Raw genomic sequence first — 10,086 nt, 5'->3', positions numbered from 1 at the left:
TGGAAGGAATTGTAAGTCCATAACAATTACTTGTTCATATTGAGTTTGGTAAAAAGTAAAAGTAATAATACTAAAAACCAATTGTATCATATTAAGTGATTTATGAATGGGTCGTTTAATACTTTTTTTTTTTGCATTACTTGAACTTAAATGCAATTCCATATGTTATTGTGGTATTTGTGTTTTTAAGCCTAGACACAAAGATTGCTCTCATCCAAGTGCTTAGAGTTGAAAATTATTTAGAGAATAGTTATGTTCAGCTGTAATCACTTGCAGGTATTGTGAGTTTTAATTCTTGTGTGGTGAAAAATGTGATAATTTACTGCCCGTAATAGTCTAAAGAAAATGATTACACTTGTATACACCTCCCCCTTAATTTCATTTGTTGGTTCTAATAGTGGTTGCAAAAACTAGTTTCCCCTAACTCTTTCCCATTTACATTTTTTTTAAAACATTTTTCTGTATAAAAGCTGTAGTCCTTAAAAAACCTAATTTAGAAGCGCATCAATTTTTCTCTTATTTAGTTCCTAATGTTACGTATGGTCTGTGCCATATTTTGCACATATTTGTCATTTTCATAGCACCATAATTTCAAAATTATCTTCTCAGTGTGTACTTAAAATACATAGCTGTAAGGCTGTATATACACATATAGGCCTAAGATGCTTATGAAATAGATAGCAAACCAAGCAAAATAAAGTTGCATATTTTGTGGCGTGGCTGCATCTTCAATCAGTCACTGCTCCTTTCTTCCCATATATACAGTGTTATAGTAATATTCCATACCAGCATCATATTTTCCTAGGTAATGAAATAACAAATAAAAAGCAATAGAGGGTGACCAATCGGAAACTGCACATCTCACATATAAATTGGAGGCAGTCTACATGTACAAGGTCCGATAAGGTGGACTTTACAAAGCATTTTCCAACATTTGTCAATGGCTGTGCAGTGTTCATGTGTGGCACCAACCATTTGGTACATTGCCAAACAAGGTGGAAGCTGCATACCTAGAAAACAAACGTGGGATTTCACTTTTCTGGTGCGTGTTCCTCTATTTGCCTGTAATTTTCACACACTGGAAAACAGAAATAGGGAAGTGGTGACAATTACTATCTTCAGTCCTTAGTTTTGGACTTAAAACCTTTTCAATGAGAAACTGGAATAAATGCATACGTGCCTTTCTGCTTGTCAATCAGTGCAGGAATATAAATATATATGTGTATACATACGATAAGATGTATTTTAACTATACTTTGTTAAAGACTGATGTAGCAAATCTTAAGCTGGTTCAAGGATAAATTTAATGCTTTCTGTTGTGTAGAGATGTGTTGTAGCAATCTGCTTTAAAGAATAATATGGAGTGTAATATTTTGTATGTTCATATGTGTAAATAATTATAGATATGGTATCGAAGTCTGTGCCACTTTTTTTTTACATGTAATCCAGGTAAGATTACGTAAAACATGTTTCCACGTGTGTGTAAATAGGGTGCAGGGTGATAATGAAATTGCCAACCTTGAATCATATACTAATATTTTTTCAGTGAATTTTGAAATGGGGCGAGTTAGTGGGAAATATCTGATTTTTAAAGATTTTGGGGATGTTAAACAATATGTAAAACATATTATATTGTATGTCAAAGTATTGAAAAACATTAGTAAATTTTTTATTCTTGTACATTGTACATTTTCCTAAATGTATTTCATCTCGCAAGATAATATTGTGAAGTTAGGAAAACAGTTTGATAGGCATCCATAACCCAGATTAGATTTGAAGCCTTCTTATTTCTTGTGTGTTTTGTTGACATATATATATATCAAGACTGAATGTGTTGTCAAGTTGTATTGATAATGTCAGTTCCTGGAAATAAACTAACCAGAAGAAAATGCTATATCAGCACAAAAAAATTGAGATATTTGCCACCCAAATTCAGAGAATCTGCATATTTTTTGTTTGTTTCCTTTGTTTCTAATTTGAGGGTGGAAATTTCTATTTTCTGATAGCAGTTCTTTTTCTTTTAAAAAATATTGTTGCAGAGAAATGAAAATTCAGAACTCCATGAGTAGTAACACATTGCTGTGTCTTGTACATCAAAGGTCTACGTAGAATATGAGAGTTACTTTATACCATACTGTACATAATAAAAGTGACTTGTGCTTGTACAGTGCACAGTTGTGCAGCAGATTGTCAAATCCAGCTAGAATACTTGGAATTTGAAATGATTTTTATTGTACAAAATGTGTTGGGGCTATTTTCTCATTGCAGATGGTAGGTGATAGGTATGATATATTTTATACAGTTATTGATTACCGTGCTCTCATTACAGCACTACTCCATGTGTTGTCAAGAAATAAAGATTGTAAACAAAGAACCAATCACTTTTATTTAATATGGATATCCACAAACTACTGTCCAATAATAGAACTGCGTATATTTTATCGAAGATATCTTGAGATATCAGGCCAGGTCAGTTCCAGATATGCTCCTGAGAGATGGAAGCATATCTGGAACTTTATTCTTGCCAGGAAAGCAAGAATTATTTCGGTTGTATTTCATTGTGTAGGTGAGGTGATTAACCTTAGCTTATCCAAAGGGGAAGGAACTGCCTGGTCCACTACTTCTTTTTACTATGATCATTTTTTATAAAAAATTTAAAATAAACTAGTGTTCCCAATATTTCTGTATAACTTTTGTTCATAAAAATCATAATGTAACGGACATAGGAGGAAAATTGTGTGGGTGTATCCGTATTTTGTTCCGACATGATTTCCATGCCAGCAACAGTGTACAATTTGTTGTTGAGATTTAGTGTGCTTCTTGTTTTTATTAACGATGGTAATTCCTGTAATTCTTATAAGCATTATATGAGCAGCTTGGGAGTAAAACTTGATAACCCACAAAAGTATGAAACCGAGAAAAACACAAGTGAAAGTTCGTCCATTGCATTGTAGTTAATAGATTACAGAGCAATTCTAATGCTTGTTTACTTCATTTACTCAATTTTTTCACATTCACTTCTTTTATTGCTACTGTCTCCATTGTATTTAACCAGTAATAACTTAAGAAGTAGGATAATTAAATAACCACTTTTATTACTCCAAAAATCATATTTATGTGCATTCTCTTGTACTTATGTCCCCACCAAGTGGTTGCATGACCTTGTAGTTGGTGATGGGGCTTGCGTGCTCTGATGATTCGCTGGGCTATACAAGCGGTAGCATAGTTACTGGTAGGGTCTCCCATGCTGGGCAGGCTATAACACCATTAAGCCTTGTTTCCATGTTTATGAAAAAAAAATATAAATATGCTGACCAAGGCAGTAATTTATTTTATTAAAAATATAAACTAAACATAACGTTTCAACCTTCTAGCAAGGTCTTCTTCAGACTCTGTATCAAGTACAACAGAAGCAGACCTTGCTAGAAGGTTGAAATGTTACGTTTAGTTTATATTTTTAATAAAATAAATTACTGCCTTGGTCAGCATATTTATATTTTTTTTCGTGGACAGGCTAGTGAGGAGAAGCCATACTAAGAAGCAATCTATTGGTCAACGGCTCCAAAGGGGGAAGAAGATGGATGGTCATCTCAACGGCTGAAGAGGCAGAGGAACCTAGCGGAGTAACACCTCTTTAAAAAACCGTGGTTCAGCTGATAGTACCATGTAATGGCCCCTTGCCAGGGTTACGGTGAAGTCCTCAACGGCAGGTGCAGCGGAGAAGGAGTCTTTCGGTACGGCACAGATGGTGGAAGAGGCAACATGCTCTCTTGGGAGTAATGAAGAGAGAACCACTGCCTTGTGGCGAAGAGAGATTTTCAAAGGCTAAGGGAGACCCCAACAGAAAATCAGCATGCTTGGAGGCTTAGATAGCAGCCCTGTCACCAAGATTGGGTGCTGTGGGCTAGAAACCTGCACACCTTAAATTGATGTATTACAGAATCTGAAGTGAAACAAAACCGGACAGATCTTAAGTTGACAACCTTTGGCGTGAAGAGGAAAACCAAAATAGGCTTCTGGAATGTCAGAACCCTGAGGGAAAGCAGTAAACTGAGACAAGTAACAAAGGAAATGGAGAAGTATAAGTTAGATATTCTTGGCTTGAGTGAAATAAGGTGGACAAGACTTTGGAGAGATGGTGACACATGATGGAACCACATTTCTTTACTCTAGGACAAAGGGAGAAAATGATGAGCATAGGAATGGTGTAGGATTACGTAGTAGAAATGCGAAGAAAAGCCTTACGGAATGGAAGCCTATTTCTGAGAGAGTAATGGTTGCAAGTTTTAGAACGAGAATTAGAAATGTGACAATAATCCAATGTTATGCACAAACAGAAACAACAGATATGGATAAGAAAGAAGAATTCTTCCAAGAATTTAATACAGTTATACCGAATGTGAAGAAAACAGATGTTATAGTGATGGGAGATGTGAATGCAAAAGTAGGATCAAATAATGAAAGATTGGATCAAGTAATGGGAAGGTTTGGATTAGGAGATATGAATGAAAATGGGGAGATGATTATAAATTTTTGTGCAAACCATGATTTAGTAATTGGAGGAATATATATATAAAAGATGCCACAAGGTTACATGGGTGTCCCCTGATCATACCACAGAAAATAAAATTGATGATATTGCTGTCAGTAAAAATTTCAGAAGATCCTTATTAAATGTAAGGAATAAACGGGGGCAGATATTGGCAGTGACCACCACCTTGTAGTTGCATACTTTCAATTTAAGATAACATCAGCTGTCAAAAAGTTTGAAACAATGAAAAAGTTTGACATACAGAAACTACATGATAAAAGTAAGCTAGAATTTTGAAACCGCTTTCAAGCGCACACCACATTCAGAGAAGATGAAACGGCAACAGCTAGAGATATTGAAGAAACTTGGAACACTATTAGCAGGCGCGTCGTGTGATAATGTTCGCATGAGCACGTGAACACTCATGTAAATGTTTTAAATTACGTACATATTAAATGCACACACACACGCACACACATATATATTTTTTTCGAAAAAAAACTTCTTTGATGTTCGAATATATACACACAATTTACTCGGATTCGACGTCTTTCACGTCTGATAACTTTTTTAGAGAGTTGGTAACACTGACTCCCACTGTGTTCCACGGATTGCGTTGAACACAATTCCTGTGCGTGTCGCATCAGACGGACAGCTATACCTTTTCCGCGCTTAGAAGGGACTGCACTGTAAACACAGGGGCAAAGGTATTACTCCGCCAGGCTTCAGCGATTGGATGATCGTAAAGCTTCTGCTGCTTCCATCACGTGTAAGAGAAAGTTGGCGCGAAAGCAATGTTACAAGCTACGAGAAATTAAATAAAAAGGAAAACTATAACTATTCACAAGATAAGCTGAACTTCTGTACTTAAGAATTTAATTTGAAGATATAAAAGTGTTTTACTTGCCTAAGCAGAGTCGGATAGAAAGTCAATTCCTTCCATAGATTCCTCCCCTTCACTGCTGATGCCGCCGCTACTGCTATCAGCTGGATTGATAACAAGTCGGTCAACAATCGTGTCGCACATGTAATCTGATTCCCAGAAGCGTTCCTCTTCTTTCTCCAATATGCAATACAATAAGGCACTTTCTGCCTTTGCCGGTCGGGTTTCTTAGCCCTGTGGTTAATCCTGAGAGGAAAGCCTATTTTTTTGAGATTTTACGGCAGAATCTACCCACACCTTAGAAACAGTATGACCTTCATTCACCCACGTTTCATCAAGGAAATACAACTTTCGCCCCTCCCGCCTGTATTCGCGTATTTTCCTCAGTTAGTTCCGGCGCCACAACAATATGTCTTCTCGGTCAACAATAATATTTTTTCTGTTGCGTTGCACAAACTCGAAGCTGATTTCTTTCAGAAGTGTGTGGAAACTTGTTTTCTTAAGGTTCGGCAGATCCGGATCACTATTCACACTCACCAACACTTTATTTATTGTTGGCGCTTCGTTCCTCTCCAAAAAGTGATGAACCGTACGACGGATCCTCGCAAACTCATCGCACTGAACTTGTAACACAGGCTTTTGACGTTGACGCTTTTTCCCTGGTGTTGTTAAAATGCCCTTATTTAGAACCTCGCTGCGCGCAGATTTTACACTCTTAACAGAGACACCAGTAAACTCGGATGTCAATTTCATCACGTCCTGGATAACCATAGTTGGATATTTCTCGCAAAACTTTGCGAACACATTCAATACAATTTGTTTCTCGGCGCTTTTCAACGGTTTCCCGCTGCAGTGTTTAACGTAGCCAAAGCGAACATCCATCTCGCACAAATTGAAATTCCCTCCCGCCTGCCCAGCCTTTACGCATGCGTGTTGTACCCAGAGTAAAAATTGTCACGTCTTGTGTATTTATGCCAACCTGGAGTTCATTTACATACTAAATATTGGTTATGATAATTCTAGAGTACGATAATTACAATTGTGTTGAAGGAATGTTCTATTCTTGCAAGTTAGAAAGTGGACTATATTTTGTTGCGCGTGGCAGGGTCTGTTGTTCAAGCAGACTCAACGAGAAGTGTTGCCAATCCGCCTATTCTTTTGCTAAAATTAGCTGTTTTGAACTTTTTGGTCCTGCATTGGTGACAATAATGGCTTTCAGATATTTGCACAGTAGTATCATACTTATTTGACTTCATTCAAAAATAGACACGGAAGTGACCTATTTTTCGTTTGTTTATTTATTTTCTTTAACAGCAGTATTAATCCTTGTGGTATTGTTGCAGATGTTCCTATTCGAACGTTCTCTACGTCTACTTCATTTTTTCGATAGCATAAAAAAAAGAAAATCGCGGATCCACGATATTGGATTTTTTTCAAATTCTCTTACAATTTTCGTCCAATTTGCGTGAAATTTGGAAAACTCTAAAAATGTATGCAAAACTACTCTAGTTATGTGAATATGTTTATACTACATATATATATTTAATAAACCTACGGATATACAAAGATAACATTCGGAAAGAACTGGACATTCAAAAAATGGCTCCTCTTGTGAGGGAAGGAGGAAAATTTGTATTCTTTATTCTATGAAAACTAGCAACAAATAGGGTATGACATGTCCACATTGTGATTATGGTGATTATCCATAAAAAGCATTTCTACAATATAATGTAGAACCCTACACACTGTGAGAATTCGCTTTTTGCTATATTCTGCAGTTATTGGTTGGCAACACTGTATTCATACACTTGCATTTGTTTACAGTACAGTTCCTTCTAAGTCATAAAAATAATTTCTACAATATAATGTAGAACACTACACACTGTGAGAATTCGCTTTTCGCTATATTCTGCAGTTATTGGTTGGCAACACTGTATTCATACACCTGCATTTGTTTACCGTACAGTTCCTTCTAAGCGCGGATCCAGTATAAGAGACTTAGCCACTATACCGCGAAAATGTTCACTGGGCTGTGCGAACATATGGTGCTGGGAGCCCTGATTTAAGCGGCAATACTTCTTGCATTCAGCACCAGAGTGCAGCATATACAAGGCATGTCTAGGGGGACTCGAGACAGTCTGAGCTACATAGTTGCAAACTTTAGTGAGAAATCGCTAAACCTGGCGGATTTTAAATTCCAGTGGGCGCTAAAGTACACGGAATAGTGACGAGCAACTTTTCTTTAGAAACTAGGCTGCGGGAGTTACATATCTTTCAAGGTTTATATGATTTGCACATGTGCGTCTAAGGGCGATTCAGACTATGAATTTTTTTTTTTAGTAATCAACGTTTTTAATGCAAAAAAATAACTCTCACCAACTTAATTGCAAAGGAAAGTGCAGACTATATTTACATCAATTGAACGCGCATTTTTCTGGTAACTATACTCAGAATAGTATGGAGCCCTAGGCCTAAATAGCTGTTACCGAAAACAGTTATCAATTGTTGTTAGTAAATTATTTTTACTATTCTCTACGGAATTAGAATATGCTTATTGTGAAGAACAAAATATAACTTTCAGAATACTAGAGATGCATTTTGGCTACACATAATATTTTCTTCTTTGAAGTTAGAAAATGAAAACGAAATATGCATAAAATTATCTCATTTGAAATTAAGTAATTTTTCAATCTACATATAAAAACACAAACATTGAAATTTAATTTATTGGTTGGAATGAACCTGATGTAAGTTGTTCTTTACAGCACTTTTTAAAAATATATTTTGCATTTTTCACCTGTAAATTTGATTCAGCAACTTTTAGCGCATGTTGAAGATTTAGCAACTTCTGCATTTCAATTGTTGGCAACACTGTTGCTATAGGAGAACTTCAAGGGGACATGTTATTTTTGGAAAGGTCAAATTCCGTTCGTTTTGCGGGGCAATAAAGCAATAAAAAAGCCATGCTCTTTGGCGGGAACCGGCAAAACGCTGTTAGAGTGGTGTCGACTTTTGAGAGCGCAATATCTATTGGCAAGCAGTTGGGTGAATTTATGTGCATTGGCTTTTAGTCGTCCGCACGCGTGTGTGTGTGTGTAGTGTAGTGTTGTGTTTTGTACACTATGAATACTGTTAGGAGTTTGAAAGAAACTTCATTTTCACGAATGAGCGGAGCAGAACGAACGGAAGTAAAAAGGATGGACCCTCACCAGACAAACCTCTGCATTGTACAAGAAGTAAGTACTCCCAACCGAGTTATTGTGGGCGGGGCGAGGGCATTCTGTATAATACCCAAATATATTACATACACAAAATATTTTTTTCTGGACTGGATGCATCCTCCCCTCTGTCCCGCTAACGATGCAGGTGCTTTCAACGCTGAATGAATGTCGTTGGTTAACATATGGTCAGTGTAATAGAAAGTAGATTGCGAAGTATGGTAATCTTGCATTGTACATACCTGAGATTGCATGCTATACTAATTAGTTTGCACTAGCCATTACTAATTGTAAATTGCGTAATCAAAAGAGTGTTAATTGAATAAAAAATCTTGTATTACTTCAAATATAGCGTGATTTTTGTGGGAAATAGTTGAAAATAAGTTGAACTGTTATTCTTACTTTTACAGTGGAATATGAAGTTACAAGGGGAGAGGAGTAAATCTCCAATCAGTATAAAAATTTTATTGTGAACACCCATATGTGAACCACTGACTATTACAGATTGATATATCAAAACTAGTGAAAAGGTGCTTGGATTTAGGAATTGTCAACAGAAAGAAAATACATGGGAGAAAATAGAAGCTAGAAAACAAAGCCAAGAATAAGATATATCAAAGCAGAACATGTCAGCAGAAGGCAATAGCACATGTAGAATATACAGAAATGGATAAAAGAGTGAAAGAAAGTGTTAGAAGAGACAAAAGAAACTGGGTAGATAATCAAACACAGATAGCTGAAGAAGTAGAAAAAAGAGACTATCTAAATGAACTGTATAATAATACCAAGAAATTGTCAGGGAAAGGATTTAAAAGGAGTAAACCCGTAAGAAATAAACATGGAAAAATTTTACCCACACAAGAACAGCAATTAGAAAGGTGGAAGGAACATTTTTCAGAAATCCTAAATAAGCAGGATGCATTAAAAGAGCGAGAAGAAGAAATTACAAGAAGATATTTCTGACCCAAGGATAAGCTAAGCCTACACCCACCATCACGTATAGAAGTGAGAACGGCCCTCAAACTACTAAAAAATGGCAAAGCACCATGAATAGATAGTATTTTTCCTGAAATCCTCAAAGCAGATATTGAAACAACCATTGACGTGCTACATCCATTGATAGAGAAAATATGGGAAGAAGGAAAAGTCCCAACAGAATGGAATGAAGGGTTATTTGTTAAAATACCGAACAAAGGAGACACCACCAACTGAAATAATTGGAGAGGAATAACACTTAAGTGTACCAAGCAAGGTGCTTTCCAGGATAATTTTAAATAGAATCAAGAATGTAGTGGAGCCACGTCTCCACAAAAGAACAGGCTGGTTTTCACCAACATCGTATTAATATCTTAAGAATTAATTATCCTTGAACAGAATGCAGAGTGGCAGACTACCCCTTATCTGACATACTTGTTTACTTTGTTGTGTGTGTGAAATGAAGTAGACACTTATCT

Source organism: Lepisma saccharinum, chromosome 14 (genome assembly GCF_977018435.1).
Source record: "Lepisma saccharinum chromosome 14, izLepSacc3.1, whole genome shotgun sequence".
NCBI lineage: Eukaryota > Metazoa > Arthropoda > Insecta > Zygentoma > Lepismatidae > Lepisma > Lepisma saccharinum.
Note: the sequence above shows the minus strand (reverse complement) of the source record.